Genomic DNA, 17,959 nt, shown 5'->3' with positions numbered 1-17,959 from the left:
CCCCTTGTAGATCAGGCATGAGGCACAATTTTTTTGGGCTAAAATGGGGAAAGATTATAATTAGTTTATATAATATAATTTAATTTAAATAATATAATTTTTTTTTCAAAACAATCTTGGGTTACTTAGTTTGAGTAAAGTTTCATTTCTTATTTAAATTCATTATAAATTCATACCTTTCCACTAAATTTAATATGGCAAATCTTCTAATTAGGCTTACTTTACTTCACTTCTATGTATCCTTAGTGCCATATTTGCTTAATAGTTTAAGATTCATGATCACAATGTGTTGTTCTAAGGAATTTGAGACTATAGTCTTGGAACAGATGGGCTTCACTTAAGTGCCGTCAATAATCCCGGTTGAGATGCAGTTGCTCGTAGTATATGTGTGGTGTCTTTAGATATGAACATTTTTGTATAATTTTCAGTTGGAAAAAACTTTTTAAAGTACATCGATTTCAGCTTTGAACATATTCTGAATATCGAGTGCAAATGTACCTAGTTTGTTAATATTGTATTATTCCAAAGATAAGTGGTTTAATAGGCATAATTTGCTTGGTAAATTCATTGTGAAAATATTGAGGCAATGTGAGAGAGTTTGAAAATGGAATGTCTATAGCCTGTATTCATGATTAAATCTAATCTAAAGCCCTGCATATATTCATGGTTGTGACATTAATTGACTTCGTTCTGCAGACATTAATTTTTCCCATAATTATTTTATTATCAATTGAGTGAATATTGGAAAATTAAGTAGACCCGAATTTTCCCTTTTTCTGTCAGTCGCTTATCTCTCGAGCTATTCGTTACGAAAAATCGACGGCCTTGACCCTTTCTTAGATAAGTTTGTGACGTCACATGCGCATGCCGAGCGGGTCACCGCTTGTCCGCAACTCATCGGCCTTGCGCATGGGTCTTTCGTTTTAGTTTGCGTACGTGAGCGATTCATTCCCGCCACTAAAAGTTCTCCAAGGATCGCGTAAATTATTCACAACTCGAATGACGTCACCAACCCATGAAAACTGGGCTGCAACTTCCGCGTCTTTTATTTTGAAATTAAGAGAGGAGGGCAGAGGGGGTTTTATATATTTTCTCGTCTTATCTTATCTTTCCCTTCCATCTACCTAATTTGTTTATTGAATTTTTATATCTGATTTGAACGAATGACCCCATTGCCAACTTAGAAACGGAAATCCGAGTCGTATTGGGTAATTTAACTCATCTTGGAGAACGGAGCATGTGCTCACAGCCTAGGAATCGACTAAGATTCCTCCCATAAAGAGGAGCGCGGCTATTGGGGTGATTTCCGCGTCTTTTTTTGTTAACTAACGCTTCTTCTCCCATGCTTCCTCAGAGTCAGGTGTGTTTAACCGTTACTATGAGTTTTTTAGTTACGGGGAACGGTATCTAAGGTGTGTGCATCCTCGGAGTAAATATATGCCTGTGCTGGGAATTGTTCGTGTCTCCTGTTTTTTTTATAAATGATTGAGATGATGTTGTGTAGGTTTGGGCAATTAGGAAATCACTCATCTTTTCCCGGCAACGATTTCCTTCTTTGTTTGAGCATCCTCGTAGTTTAATGCAGCAACGTTACAAAAAACAATATTTAACATGATGAAAGTACTTTTATTTTTCCACACTTGTATTTTTGCACCTTGAAAATGGCACTGCGTGCCGAAAACTGGGTTGGTTGAAATAAAGAAGCATTGAAAAAGAAAATTTCTTTCACTATGTCAAGTATCAAAGATTTTACTCCGAATTACACTGGAAACTGGAAATGTAAAAAAAGCAATATTAATAATACTTCAGTTATTGTTTAGCAAATTATTCGCGAAAAAAAATTTGGCTGTAGTAAACTTGATCAGTTTTACAATAATCACAGTTCTACGATTTTTCTCATGTCATTTGGACATGCTTCTTATAATTTTAACTTTTTTTATAGGGTTTCGCGGTACATGATTGCGCAAATTTAAGCAGTACAAACGTTCTCCGTTCTTATATATTACTAACGACTTATTTTTTTTATAAAATATAACCGGTCGATAGGGAGAGATACGTACTGCTATATCTTTCATGCCAGAGTATGCTGGGGTAAAAACCATGGAGTAGGCGAGGACAATCTGTTCTTGGAGTCACCCGAAAGTGCACACTTAGTTCAAAAAATTCGCGAGAGAAAAAAATCGCCTTGACCTAGTCTCGAAGGAGGATCTTCAGAATTCACGCCGTGTGCTTTAAACAACTAAGCTTCTTAGTGGGTCTTCCGCCAAGGATTTTTTTAACATCACCTTGTCCTTGAAATTAAAGAGAAACAAAGGGAAAGGCGATTTAAAAGTTGGTCGTTAAAGCGCCCAGCGTCGAACCTGAGGGTTCGAATCCCGATGGAGTTTTTACCGTAGCCATTCTTAGCTTGTGAAAAGAGTAAAACTGCTTGGGCGAGCGTGATGTAACGTTTCGCTTTCATCCTGAACGTCGGTTCATTCGGCATATTAGCGAAAACATAATGAGACAGAAGGATGAGGAAGAAGTTCCGTTGTCTAATTGTTGTTGTGTAGGCTGATTGTTGTTTGGCGCATCTTGTTCTTAATTAAACGGAAGGCAAGCCTCCTGGTTTACGGTATCAGGGGAAAAAAGGGTCAGGGATGTTTTTAATGGCAAGATCCAATGGAAAAGGACCAAAGAAAAAGCATATAAAACCGTTGTGGGGCCAGTACAGTGATAAGGCATTGAAACCTGGCCTGTTAAGTAACACCACGATAATGATATGGATGTAGTAGAGATGAGAATGCTGGTATCCATGATAGGAAAAACAATAAGAAAAAAGATTAGGAATGATACCATCAGGGGGATGGCAAGGCTGGTTAAGATCTCAAGGAAGGTTAACCCTTTCTAACCCAGTTCTCCTTCTGGAAGAAATAAAATTTCAAGACTTCTCATTTTAATAAGTGGAAATTTTCTACTCAATCATAATCATTGTGGCAGCTAGCTTATCTCACCATTAAACTTTACAGCACAAAAGGATTTGTAGTTTCATTCCTGTATAGTGCTGAAAATGTATATATTTTTTATGTTACTTAGAACAACGTTGGTTTATAATGGATTAAGATGGAAGGATGCAGTGGTTCGGTCATATGTTTTAGAAGGGATGGAGAGTATGTGGTGAACAGAGTAGGGTGGTTCCTATCATTTTTTTATTGCCTAAATCGAAAGATTATTACTCCTATCATTTTTTTATTGCCTAAATCGAAAGATTATAACTCCTGGAGTACGCATTTCACGATTTTAGATTTTTAAATGACGATATCTATTTAACGCTATTAATTGAAAAGTGAAAAATTTCAAGCTCGTGAAAACGCGACGGCTAAGTGTGAATACTGGGAAAACCCCGTGTGACGTCATTCTGGTTCCGGCAGCCGCCGTTCCGCTTTTCCCAGCATTCATACTTACAATTAGCCGATTATCTAGCGAATTTATCAATGGATTTTTCTTCCTCATAGGAAAATCTTCTAAAATCGCTGGCACATTAATGGCTTTGCCTGCGGTTTCGCTAATTAGTAGGGCCCTCTTCGCTTCTATAGCGTTGAGGTGTTTTTCCCTGTCCCATCCCTTCCGAACCTATCCTACCCCAGAGGCTTCGGCGGGCTCCTATCGCGGCGGCGCCTCTTTCCTTTTTCAATCCTCTTCAGACCCTCCCCGGGTGATCGGGCGTATAAGTCTCTGACTTTGTTCTCGGCCCCGGTGTGTTGTATCCCTGAAGCCCTCATTCTCTTTATAATTAGCCGTCGCGTTTTCGCGCGCTTGAAAATTTTCACTTTTCATTTAATCGCGGAAAATAGATATCGTCATTTAAAAATCTAAAAGCGTGTAATATGTACTCCAGGAGTGATAATCTTTCCATTAAGGGATTTAAGAAAAATTTAGGAAACCACCTTATTGTAAGAAGGAATTCTTCTCGGGTTTTCCACCGGTTGAGGCTTTCCATGGCCGACGTTTCGAGGCTCGACTCGAGCATCGTCATCAGGGCAGTTGAACTTCGATCCTATTTCACCTTATTGTAATTTTTTTCTGACCTCCACTAATGCTGGTAGGTCAACCCTCACTTAGCCCCCACTTTTCCCTACCCTAGATCCGCGGTTAATTTTAGTTAGTATTAGTGCTTAAATTTTTCTCAAAAAAATACCAGTTTTTGCGCATTAAATCATGTTGCCCAACTTTGAGCGCTTGGTATTTCCGTAATTTTTATTCCAGTAACTTGCAATTCTGACATAAGGAAGCCAGATCCAGTATTAACTGTTTGTAGAAAGCAAATTGTTTATACCACTAAAATTGATGGATTTGTTGTAAACAACACAAATCTTTGATAACTTCGAAAGCAATGAGTCAATTGAAAATTGATTGGTACTGCTTCTCCATTCTAGGAAGAAGAAATAGCTTCAGGGAAAGAAGAGGAAAATAATAAAAAAATTAAATGATGCGCTTAACGATAAATTAGCTTGATGGCTCTTGGGGTTTACAAAAAATACTCTTTCTATAAACTCCATCTATCTTTCATCTGAAGAATTGACTGCAAGCTGCCGCAGTTTATGTATTAAAATTGAGTCGAGCTTTTTTTTTAGCTGCTTCGATGTCTTTTCCGGAGTTTACTTCTACAAACCATATTATATTTATGGTAGTTTTCATCACGAGATGACTTTTCCATGATTGACGATTTGACGAAGAACGGGTAAAAAATGGAAGAAAATTATTGCCGCACTGCGCATCGGGTTACATGAAAAAATGTACCCTTGCTGAACTTAATTCGTCTGAAGAACTTGCGGCCTCGATGTATTTTCAGAGTTGACTCCTCTAATCCATATTTATTCCATTCTATGTTGATGATTTATGGCGATAATTTATGGAATTTACTTCTTTTATATTATATCGTCAGCCTGAGGATGATGATGATGATACTGTACTAATGAAAATATTATGTGGAAAAAAAATTTAATTTTTCATTCAAAATTCATATTGCATTAAATTCATTCATTTTCTTATTTTGCTGGTGTAAAAGTGGGGAAATGATTGAGGATGTGCGAATACTCGAAAATTCGAGTCGAGTAGTTTCGGTTACAGAGCTGTTGAAGCCAGTAACTTCAGGAATCTGCCGACAGGATGAGCCGTCTGACAACTCATGTAATAATAACGTTTTTGATCGTTCTCATCCCGTAGCATAAGAGATTGTTGTATACGTATGTACCATAGGTGTAGCAATCAACCACCATAGTAGCAGGCGTGGGCGTCGATTACTTTTTTGTCAGACGCGGTTCTTCCGACCTGGCGGCGTAATCGGAGTGGACCGAGCGCTGTACCGCTTTTATTTTCGTATGCGATACTTTTGTATCCTATCATACTTTCTTTTCTTTCCTAATTCTGACACGATTTACATCAGCGTTCCCCCATTATGTTTTCCTTTTTACATCAAGCTAAACATTCAGAATTGAATATTGGGGATAGGAAAAATGAGAATGTTCAGCTTATTAAAACAACTTGTCTGTTTCCACACTCTTTTATTTTCACCGACCATGGTTTCGGCAACTTGTGCCATTATCGAGGTATAATCCTGGCGCAAGTTGCCGAAACCATGGTCGGTGAAAATAAATGGGTGTGGAAACAGACAAGTTGTTTTAATAAGCTGAATATCAAAGATTTCCACCATATAACGCCGGACACTATCTTTTAAAATGAGAATATGTTGGAGCATGCATTGCTGTGTTGCCTGGTTCACAATTGCCCAACTCGACTCGATACTCGCTAGTAGTTTTCAACTCGACTTGATACTCGACTGGAGTTCAAAAAGTACTACTCGCACATCCGTAGAAACAATTAATCAGATGTTACATATGGAGCCTGTTTCTCTTTGGGACCGATGCTTGGACTTCGAGAGGTGCAGAGAAGTGGAGAGAGGAAGCATTCGAAATGTGGTGCTACGAAGAATGATGAAAATAAAATGTATCGACGGATTAAGCGAGTAAGCAATGAGGAAGTGCAAAGAAGAGTGGGAGAAATGAGAGGTCTCTTTAAAAACCTTAAGGAGAAGACGGGATATACTATAGTCAATTCACTTTATGTCTGCGGGTGAGCTTTCGTAAGAGCCCGGACACTCTCGGATGGCTTCGCTGATAGGGAGGGGTACTAACAATAGAGAGATGAGGAGCGAACTCAACGTTGCCAAATGTACATAGCCGCCCTACTTTGTCACTGAAAACGTGCGAGTCATGGGAGGCCACAGGTATTTTGGCCCCGGCGCCGAGACAATATACCTACTCATTTGGAAGGCATTGAGGATAATCCTTTCACAGAAGCCCATGACATTGTCAGCTAATGCGTTGAATGAGGCACTGTTGGTGGAAGACATACTTGTCACATACAAGGAGAACGCGTGAGGTTTGGCAACACTGCTCCACGAGCAGATTCACGATGTTCACTAGGCGGAGTTCTGAGAGCGACTGACTGAGGCCACGCCTACTGTTTGCTGATTGGCATAGACAAAGTCACGTGTCGATAAACTGTCCCTTCTCTCATATCCACTTGCTTCAGCCACACCAGCTCACGCGCAAAGAAAACTTGAACAGAGTATAGTTGGCACATTATGAGACATGATGGCCTCATGTAGAAGGACATCGTGTCGTGTAGAAGGACATAGAATCGTCGAAGGACAGGTGGAAGGGAAGGAGGGCAAGGGACGGCCCCCAATGAGTTACTTATGACAGATTATAAGGATGCAAAAGCGAAGAAATACGTCGCTATGGAAAGGCTGGCGGATAGGAGAGAGGAATGGAGAGCAGCGTCAAGCCAATCTTAGGATTGTTGACTTATGATGATGATTTTTCATCAAGATATACCGTCTTCCTTGATTCACGATTTGATTTTGCGATAGTGACAAAACACGGATGACGAACGCCACACGAAAAAAAATGACCGCCATCCCTTCGTTGCGTTTATGGCCTCTGATGTTGGTCCTTTCCTCCAAAAACCATAACCGTGGCAAAAAAAATATTTGCCATCATAAAAGCTTAATTGCTCCCACGATTGTAAAATAAGGCCATAAAATTAGGAGTTAGTCCCAGTATACAAGATGGACACTCTGCGTACTTTTAACGTGTGATCATTCGCGGGATCATTCTACCAAAATTAGAACATGCTCTGATTCCGTTCGCGTGACAGTGCGAATTACGGAAAATTGGCCTAATTTCACTTTATACATGTTTATCATTCGAGTGTGACCATGATTAAGGTCATAAGCACTGATTTATACGACTTTCATAATTTACACTTAGTTTTTTTTATGAAAATTTCAAATTATGACATAATAATATTATGTTGCATTCTAATGAACGTCGCGGCTCCGTGAACTGGACCGATGTTAGTTGGCTGCGGGTCGCACGTTCAAAGTGTGGGTTCGTGCCCTTGTTGTCGGGAAGCGAATGATCACGCACAAATATTTAAGGTTTTTAACCCCAAGTTTATTTCCCTTTATATTTCTAAGTAATCCATCCAATGAACAGACTTCAATTAATGAATTTATGCGTCTAGAATAGCAAAAATTTAGAATATTACCAAAAGTTTCGGGAAGGAGAGGAGCTTCTGGTGATGGCACGGGTGGATAGCGAGGCGCTTCGGTCGCACGGGCCATACGGCCCTTACTTCGACTCCCTCTGACGGCTACATTGTGACGGACCACCGAAGAGAGAAAAGTGACCAGTGATGACTAGGAGAATGAGTCCCAATTGCATCTTTACCGTGTCATTATATAGATAAGAGGAACTAGGATGTTTTCGACAAAGAGGAAGGGGAATAGGAAGGTTAGGCGTTCTTGTAAGTGAATAAGTACAAATCCCGAGGCATAATTTTACATCGCTGGCTATTCTGAGATGTCACACAACAACAAATTTTGGAAAAGGAAATCTTCCATTTCCGGATCGCGGCAGTTTGTTTAAATTATTAAATTTAATACTCTAATTGAGATACGGAGGAGACAGAAGGTATGGATGGAGTAAGCACTTAGCGGGGAGGGGATGTTGAAAACGGTGTTAGAGGGTAGAATGTTGGATAAACCAGGAAAAGGAAGGAAGAGGATAGGTTATATAGATAGAATAAAGGGAGTAGACCTTACTGTGAATTGAAGAGCAAAGTCCATGAAGGGAGGAGAGACTGACAGAATGCTCCTTGAGTGCTTCATAGAAACTTACCTGGGTCGGTAGAATACTTTAATAATAATAAGAATATTATTATTCAAATTTTCCTGTCAATCACCGACCAGTAATATTAACTTCCTGTTTTGACTGTTTTCCAATGGATTTGAGGCCTATTTCTTCCTGCCTTCAAGTTTTTCTTTTCTTTTTAAGTTGAAAAGGCGATAAATATCTTCGCCTATTTATTTTTTTTTTTTTTCGATTTTTTTCTTCGGATCGATGAAAAGGGACGGTAGAGATAGGCATCAGCGTTTTCTCCGTGTCCCTTCCGGTGCTAGGGGTTCCTTCTGCTCGAGTTCGTACCCACACAGTGCAGTCTTTGTGAACCAGTGTTTCTTTCTCAGTATCTGCGCGATGTGCATCGCAATGGTTTTTAGAGGAAGAATACTCACCGACGGACCTGACTTTTTTGTGTTTCGTGACGAGGTACTTGTTCAAAACGTTATCCCCTTAAAATTGTCAGGGCATGTAGGGTAAGATTCTCAGTGTTTTCTAAATGTTATTACTTGATTAAAAATAAAGGTGGCTTCATAAATGACGATGGTGAAAGTGTTATTGACGCTCGAAATTTTTCTAATTTTTCAGATGACTAAAAGTATATAAATTCACCGAATTCCACCATGACATCTTTGATTTAAGTAGTTGTGGCTTAATATACGTTTACACGATGTCATTACTAGCGCGGGTACACTTTTAAACTCATTCTCCGTCAAATATGCACCACACCTACAAATTGCGCAAATTCACGAATGTATAGCCAGACAATCGCTCGTTCTTTTTTTGTGCATCTGTCGCAGTGTCCGTTCTGATGCATTTTAGCACGGGTGCACAAGCATCGTTTAAACTCTGCTTTAGAACTTAACTTCGACGGTAAAAATTCGATGTCGGCAACGTGCGGGAGCATTTTTGATAGGCTTCCACGTTTATGGTGACTACGGCTCGAATTATTAAAGCCTGAATGTTTTCCGTAAGTAGAGGTTACCAGTCAAAATGACGGGTCTAGTTTTTCTATTGCTAAAAAATTAACGCTACACTACACAAGAAATTCGCCATGAAAAAATATTTTACTTTTTTTTGGTGTAGTTGCGTAAAAAATACTTAATTTTTTTAACCCACCCACCACACAGAAACCTCAATCTTTGATTTAATTAGTACAAAATCAATTAATACAATTAATAACGGAACCATTTTTGTTACCTCCACTGATTTCTTACACACGGCAGTGCTTTGAAATACGTCCGTCGCGGAATAGCGTTAACCTAAGGTTTATTACTCAGACAGGGGCTTATTGTTAGTAAACGCGACCTCTACCCCCTCTACTGCGCCACAGTCACGAATATTGCAAAAGAGGGTCCTCAAGTCGGCCTCAAATGTGTTGTCGACTACCGCGCATTTAAATTGTTTACAGAAGTCGCCACTCGCGTCTCTGATGGACAAATTGATCCGAATTTCACGGGGAAATGGAGGTATAATTAGGCTGTCTACCTAATTTTACATTCATCAAGATGTTTTTTAAATCAAATTCATTACTTTTCAATACTATTTCTCGCAATTAATAGCTTAATAAAGCTAAATATTGGAAAAAAAAGTCGGTCGCATTGCACTCATCACCACGCTGCGGACATTTTTAAAAACCGATTAAAATTCAACCAAAGTGGCAACGGAAATCAATTCTGTGGGATGGAATTTGGCCTCCTCTCTGCACCCTCCTTGGTGGCTTGTTAGTAAGCACGACCTCCATCTCCTGCGCTACAGTACTGACTTGCGACGGCAACATCTTGTTCGGTAAATTGCAGCCTTAGATTCGCTTTGGAAGAAGCAGGCTTGGAGGTGTAACTGGTAGCATACCTAGCCGGTAATCGGGAGATCCGGGATCTAATTCCGGCTAACTATCTGAGAATCACGAACTTGCAATGGCCTCTCCACCGAAACCGGTGATTTTTAATAAATCTGCGGAAGTAACGTAACATGTTCCAATATAAACGGTTTTGTATTTTTTTATTTCTTCCACCACGTAAAAGCTTCAAGATTTGATTCAACTAATGCAAAATACCTGTTTCATATAGTTTTTTTTATGCTACCATGTTCGTACAACTAGATTGAAACTTTCTGATTCCCAAGCATATTACCTATATTTGGCAAGTGATAGTTGCAGCGATAGGTTTTCCGGGACCGAAAAAGTGATCGCTAAACCCATCATTTTCTGTATCACACGGTCTTTCCCACCGTCCCTCTTTCCATCGCCCAGTCTTTCATTTACCGTATTTACAACTATCATTCAATTAAAATTCAAGCGTAGCGCTACAGTCGCTTTTAGCGGCCGTGCGTTCACAATGGCTGAAAGACGGTACCAGCGACGGTTTCAGGGACGGAAAAAGGGACGTGCCGAGTTATGGTAAAAGGGATGGGGTTTCCATTTCTCGAGCCATACGAATATCACGAAAGAGGATCCTCAAGTCGGCCTCTAATGAGGAATTCCACTGAAAATCGATGATTTTGCGATAAAAAAATACCCTTCACGCTGAAAAGTACAGTGAAAGCAGTTCTTCTCTGGCCTAAGTATTATTCCTGAAATTCCACTTTGAAAATTGTATAATAATCTTGCGCTCCAAACGACCCATCGCCATGTTGGCTGATAGTGACGTCAGATTCCTGTAAACAATACGTTTACGCGGTGCCAGTAAACTATTTGTCCCAGTTTTAGGAAAACCTATGTTTCTCTCAGTACAATTAATTTTTTTCATGGCATTATATGTTAAATTTCATCATCAGTCATGAATTATTTATCCTGAATAATTGACAGGTTTAAAAAATGTATGCATACTGGAAGATGCACCTCAGTCTTGATAAAATAGCGCTTATTACTTTTTCATCCTCCTCATCTACGGCGATTTCCACAGTATAAGATTATTGTTCTCACTTTATGTTCTGGTGTCACCTTAGCCCCAACAGTGCAAACCATCAAATGTATTAACAGTTGAACCTAACAAACTGCTGAAACACCGTATGTCTCTCTTCCAGACCTTAGGAATGCTAATTAAATCGGCGTCAAAAATGTTCCGTTGTATTTCTTCAAAACGTTAACTTCAAATATTCCAAAAAGTACACATTAAAATAAACGAGTAAATGACATTAGTTAAATGAGATTCATACCAAGCTTTAGATTACTATTAGCGGACGATATTGTTATTTAATTTATGTTACCTTTCAATTTCGCGGCTACTCAATTCCGCGCCGAGAAATCTTCATTACTGGAGAGGAGAAAGCGGCCATGAATAAATTTACCTTCAGAATGTTCCCAGAATGCGTCTTTACGAAGTCGGAGGCAGCCATTTCGCAATACGCGCACCGTAAAAACTTTTAAACTATTCACAACTATTTTTCACAAACCCTTCAAGTTATGAATCAGTATCGTCGTTACTGTTTTGTTTTTGCCATGGAGCCAATCTGTTTACTCGCATTCTGACATCACAGGGCGTTCTTGTAGCTTCAAAGTTCGCGAAAATTTAGTAATTTTCGCGAACTTTGAAGCTCTGTAGCAACAAGAACATTGAGAATTGTAAAGTCATATTTTGCATACGTTTACTACTACAACTATTACTTAATTATCTAGACATGTAAAAAAATTACCTTTTTAATTCTATGAGAGCACCCTAAACCACCGCGCATTTAAATGCGTTTACAAAAGTCGCCACTCGCGTCGCTGACGGACAAATTGATCTGAGTTTAACGGGGAAATAAGTTATGGTCAGCTATTTTAATCGAAATTTACATACATAAAGATGTGATCTATCATATTCATAACTTTTATGCTACTCCTCACAATTACAAACATTGCACTACTAAATATTGGAAAAAAGTGGATCGAATTGCACTTATCACTGCGCCGTGGATATTTTTGAAACCCGATTAAAATGATACTGAAATCAGCCTTCTATAGAATAGAATAGGTTAGTTTCCTTCATCAAAGAAAACGAAAGGCATTGATTGCGATTCCTTACCCACCATTAGTGTATTCATAATATGCAAATTATTTAGTTTTAAAATTCCCAGTTTAGACGAATGTTAATGGTCAATTTAAACCTCATTTGAGAAAGGCCAGATTGGCGCCCATGCGATTCCACTCCACGTGACGTCACAGGGACCTAGTTTCTATACGAGTAGATAGGAGTTTTACATCGTCTGAGATTACCAATGCATGCATGAGGCACAGAGCTCAGAGAAACATCTCTTAATAATCAGCCATTATAATTGCCTAAGGTGGGAAAATTTCCTTCGTTTGATAGGGTAATTATAGTTCTTATTTAAGCCAAGCGCTACCTGCTAGCAGTGTACTCTGCTACCTGGTAGCACCCTGCATTGTATCAGCGCTCCAAGGTCACATCTCACGGCGACAGCTGGAACCAGAAATACGTCACACGAGCTTTTCTCAGCATTTTTACTTAGCCGTCGCGTTTTCGCGAGCTTGAAAATTTTCACTTTTCTTTTATCGCGAAAAATAGATATCGTCATTTAAAAATCTATAAGCGTGAAATGCTTACTCCAGGAGTAATAATCTTTCGATTTAGGCAACAAAAAAATAATACGAAACCACCCTATTGGGCCGCTTCTATGCAGTCCCTTTGCCTCAAGCCATCGCGGAAAATGATTGCGTGAAACGGTCCGGTTAAATATGCCACTGAGCATATCTGGTAACAGGGCAAACTTGGCGGCCAATCGGAGCGGATGGCTCACAGTTTCTGTAGTGTATAAATGGTGTGTTTTCGACTGAAGCATCATTAGTAATTTTGCTTCCTACGAGCTATCCAGGTTAAAATTTTATGACACAATTTTTCTCCACCCTGTCTGTAACTTGGATTTCTGGTGAAAGTTTTTCACCTCAAATTGCACTTTCCTTTCAATCGAATTTTTCTCGTTTTCCCATTTAACATAATGCATGGCAGTCGGCGGTGTTTTTAGCGCCGGGACCCGCTTCAGCACCCTGCGTGGTACAAAGCCAAGGTGCGTATAATAGGAGGTGGTCTCAGCTGAAACTCCGTGCGGGCGTGACGTCACGAAGTTCCCAACGTAGACGTATGCCAGGGAATAACAAGCAGGAACCGGGTCGTGATATCGCCTTTCCGCATCAAATTCTTATGAGTTACAATAAAAATATCGTTATTAGCCATCAGATTACGTAGTATATTCTTCCGGAATGTCCATGTTTCCTTTTCAATCGCATCATAAGACTAGCAAAGTAAGCAGAATTATCGTATTCTACATCCTATAGTTTCATCCATAAAATATCGCAATGTATCATGCTATTTGAAATTATAAACTCATAAGACGAATAAGCTACCGTAAAAAATAGCCAAACACGTATTTTAATTAAGTATTTTTAGCTTTAAAATTTAAACTGAAAACCAGGACTGCAGATTCGTAGCCACTCCAAAATTGCAAATGGAATTCTATTGATATCAAGATAAAACATTTACATGTAATGTAAATATGTGTCACAACTATTATTTTGGCTAAAAATAAATATCCTCTGTTAATTGAAGACCGTAATCTGAGCTAAGTCAGCACCAGCAGTAGTTAATTCGCCACAAAAAAGTAATTAAGGGAAAACTATAAGCGTGCCTTAGACAAGTTTTGATGCTTTTACAGGACGTTTTTCCGGGCATGGAACTCATATATTAACATGGTAAATCATATCTGAAAGTACTAGTATTAATCTCATGCCCACAAAGTAGCAATGCTTACAATGGAATAATTTAGAGCTTTAGGAAAGTAAAATATAAGCTGAGAAACAAGATCGAAGGTATTCCGCACATAATTTCCAAGTAAACTTCTATTAAGGTAGTGCAATGAACTGAATCGAGCACGAATCTGGTGAATTTTAAGGGCTGACTAATTAGAAATATTATCACTCCCCGAAATAAGACAAGAACAACTACGGAAACCACAACCTAACATGCAGTACATGTGCTTTTCATGAGAATTGCAGCATGGATAACAGCTGCATCAAATGGAATCACAGACATACGTGTTAAAAAGGAAAACAATTCACATTTTTCAAACTTATATAATGTAGACACATCTCAAATGTTACATTTTCAGAATGATATAAGAACGTCATTGAAACTATAAGATATCATATTAGTTAATAGATACTTAATATTATTTATACAATCAATGCAAAGTAAGCAACATAAAAATAAATCTTAAGTACAAATGATGGAACAATTCTATTGAAAAAGTTTCAAATTAGTGAGAGAACCATGAATAGGAGATGAAAGCCGCCACGCATATTCCATTAATTGTTGCTGGAATAGCTGAACCTGTAATTGAAAATGTGTATTAATTGCTGAGCTTGATTAGACCCAAAAAATACAAAGAATTTAATAATTTCAATGAATATCATCAGAGTGATATATACATTAAATGGTCAGTATCATCAATCATCATACATTCATACATACATACCTTTGGATCTCTATCAAACAGGCTATCACTCAAGTTTCTAATTCATCTTTCAAGGTTTGTACTACAAGAAGACAATGATTGAGAACTTTCAATTTGCAGTATTAGCAATATACAATAATAACAGCAAAATGAAACTATAAAACATAATAATATGATATAACCATTACACAACAACCATTTTTCCTCGACAAAAAGATTTCGATATTTACCAAAATATCTGCATTTATAATTAAATTTAATAACTACAATCATAAAAAAACTAATACATTTCTCAATCATGACCATTGTATTTTTTATGACTTCTGAAAATAATAAGGTATAAAACCTGGCAACTTACCAAACAGCAGAATAGGTAGATGAATTTCACATTCAATAGACATTTCCAATCATATCCACAACTTAATGTTTCTCACCATTAAGATATAAAAACCTGAATGAATCAAAATAAAACCATAACGGAATGTTAACTAGACATCCTTCAATCACTAACAAAACATAATAATTCTCTAGGTCGGCCGAAACAATTGACATTTATGGAAAGAAACAAAATTAAAAACAGGATTTCAGAATGGCATTGAATTACCTAATGGAAAAGCCAAACTTACCGGCGGACAGGAGAATGACCTTAGGTACTACATTGATAACAATCTTTGTGGACTACTGATATACATATTCATATATATATATCCCTCACAGACACATTCAAATAGGTATAATACGAATCAGGATGAAGTGATAACTATTTCTGTAAAAGAAAGGAATTGTTACAAAGGATCCTCAGAAGGGCAGTGAATTTATCTTTAACAAAACAATACTTACCTGTCTAAAGAAATATTCTCAATTATTATGAAGTTGCTTCAACCTCATATTCCAGTTACCCAAAGATTTCAAGTCAAAGTACATTGTAGCCGCAAATTGCTTCCACGGCTGAGCCACGATGCTAGGAACCCTAGGAACTCTGAGGAAGCGAAAGGCAATGTGGAACTTCGTGACGTCACGCGCTTCCTCCCCCACTTTCAGCTGAGACCACCTCCTATTATACGCACCTTGGTACAAAGCCACCAGCATTCCATTAAATAAGAGGAATTTGGTAATATTGTAATGTACAGGCGCTCCTACTATCGAGGGTGGGGGTGGGTTAATGATTACTTTCCGGTATCGAATTGCTAATTGCCCTAGTACATTTCAATGTAAAGCACATCCACTTGCTTTTCCACTGTCTTGCACTTACTTTTACACTGTCTATTCCTTGTACCTACTTAAGTTAGCGAAGAAAGGAACATCTCTCGCTACGCTCGTTATATTATCTCGTGATGTCTATCTGAAGATTGCTCTGCGGACTCAGCCGACATCGAATTTTTACTGTCGTCGTTAATGTCTAAAGCCTTATATGTACACGATTCTTGTATACCCGTGCAAGGGCGCGATAGAATTAATGTTGGGTAATATGCACAAAAATAGAACGGGCGATTTCCTATATTTGTGAATTTTCACTACTGTACTGTAGGTAAATTGTTTTTTTTTCTTTCTGTTGACCTACATTTTTAATGCTCATTTGTGTCTTGGGGTATACCTATGTCTTTTAAGAATAAAATGCAAAATACTTCGGTCAACGTTTCGGTATATTTTAATGCCTACATCAGGCGTTTTGCAATGCTAAAAGGTATAATTAAAAGGTAAAGATATTTATTTCACTGCCCAACATTACGCATCTAGCGATTTGATCGATGGATTTTTCTTCCTCATAGGAAAACCCACTAAAATCGCTGGCACATTAATTGCGTATGCTTGGTTTCGCTAATAGTAGGACCCGCCCGCCTCGGTGACGGTGCGGGATTCCTCGTCCCTTCCCTTCTTTCCCTATCCACTCCCAGGAGGCGTCGTCGGGCTCCTATCGCGGCGGCGCCTTCTTCCTTGTTCCTTCCCGTCATTCCCCTTCTGGGTGCAGAGGAAAAAAGCTCGCGCTTACAGTCACTGCCCCAGGACTGTAACCTTGCGAGCCCGCCCTGGAGTCTCGTTTCCACTGCCCAACATTACGCATAAATACGTGGATAAACAGTGAAATTGGGCACCCCAGGGCATTAAATTTTTTGTAGGGGTTGCCATTCAACTTAAATGAGACAGTGCTCGGCAACTCATTACAAAATAGTTTTAAAAAATGAGTATGATTTGTTTTTTATTGTAACTAATAAGTATGTTGCATAAAAGTTTCTCGGATTTTCCACCGGTTGATGTCGTCCATGTTTCCCGACGTTTCGATCAGCAAGTCGCAGATCGAAACGTCGGGAGACATGGACGACATCAACCGGTGGAAAACCCGAGAAACTTTTCTGCAACTGATACGCCGGGAAACCCCAAGATAATAAGTATGTGTTTTCACCAGGTGCAAATTTGACGATGAATGTATTGAAACGTCTACCCGCACGGTTAAAGGTAGCTAACCCTCAATGACGAAAGAATCGGAATTTATACCCATAACTACATTCTGTTAAGTTCATTTCAGTGGCGTAACTAGGAATATGCTTTGGGGGGGGGATTAGGGAGCTTTGAGGGAAGGGGGGTTTATGGGGGAATGAGGGGAGTTAGTGGGGGCTACCCCCCCCCCCCCCCCAGGAAACGGGGATTTCGGGAGAATTTAAAAAAAATATATGCCTGAAAATGCATTTTACATCATTTTGTCGCTTAAAATTTAACTTTTAGCAGATGCAGGTATCATATATCAAATCCAGACAAGATTTTCAAATAATTTTTTGATTTCTCTGAGGCTTTGGGGGGGGGGGGATACATCCCCTCATCCCCCCCCCCCCCCCCCCATAGTTACGCCACTGGTTCATTTTATTGTGCGATGCAACCTGTTGAGGGTACTCACTATGGTCCGTGGTCACTAATGCACTTCAATTTCGGCTCTGACCCCCATAACTGCTCGGGTGGGGTGAGTGACCCTCGCTGTGTGCGTGTCACGCAGTCTTGAGCCCTCCTGGGCGTGACTTGGCGGATATTCCACGTGCGGAATCACGCCCTAGTGACGCATTCGCCGCCCTGTGATTTTGGCACCGCTGCGGAGAGATTTCTTTCTCGTCGGCGTCTGGCGGTTGTCGAACCGCGCTACAATATGCGGAAGTGTTTTATTCCTCTACCAGATGACTCTACCAAATCGTTACTTACATTTTCGTTTGCTCGTTTTGTGGAATTGTTAAGATTCCTGTACTGCAGCTTTCCATTTATTCCATTCCCTAGCATGTTCCTTCAGTTCTTTGATGTTCTTT

General features: G+C 39.2%; 1 protein-coding gene and 1 long non-coding RNA gene across 2 annotated transcripts in view; one reads left to right on the top strand and one right to left on the bottom strand.

Annotated features, from left to right (window-relative positions):
* LOC124168970 (carbohydrate sulfotransferase 5-like) overlaps positions 1–17,959 on the top strand; it is a 112,942-nt gene that overhangs the window by 3,634 nt on the left and 91,349 nt on the right. The gene's annotated exons all lie outside the window — the stretch shown is intronic.
* On the bottom strand, positions 14,139–15,384 carry LOC124168971. The gene is made up of 3 exons (XR_006867018.1): positions 15,299–15,384; positions 15,031–15,123; positions 14,139–14,548 (listed from the first exon to the last, which is right to left on the bottom strand). It is a non-coding gene; the product is annotated as an uncharacterized LOC124168971 (long non-coding RNA).

Source organism: Ischnura elegans, chromosome 12 (genome assembly GCF_921293095.1).
Source record: "Ischnura elegans chromosome 12, ioIscEleg1.1, whole genome shotgun sequence".
Lineage (NCBI taxonomy): Eukaryota > Metazoa > Arthropoda > Insecta > Odonata > Coenagrionidae > Ischnura > Ischnura elegans.
Note: the sequence above shows the minus strand (reverse complement) of the source record. Positions and strands in the feature narration are given on the sequence as shown.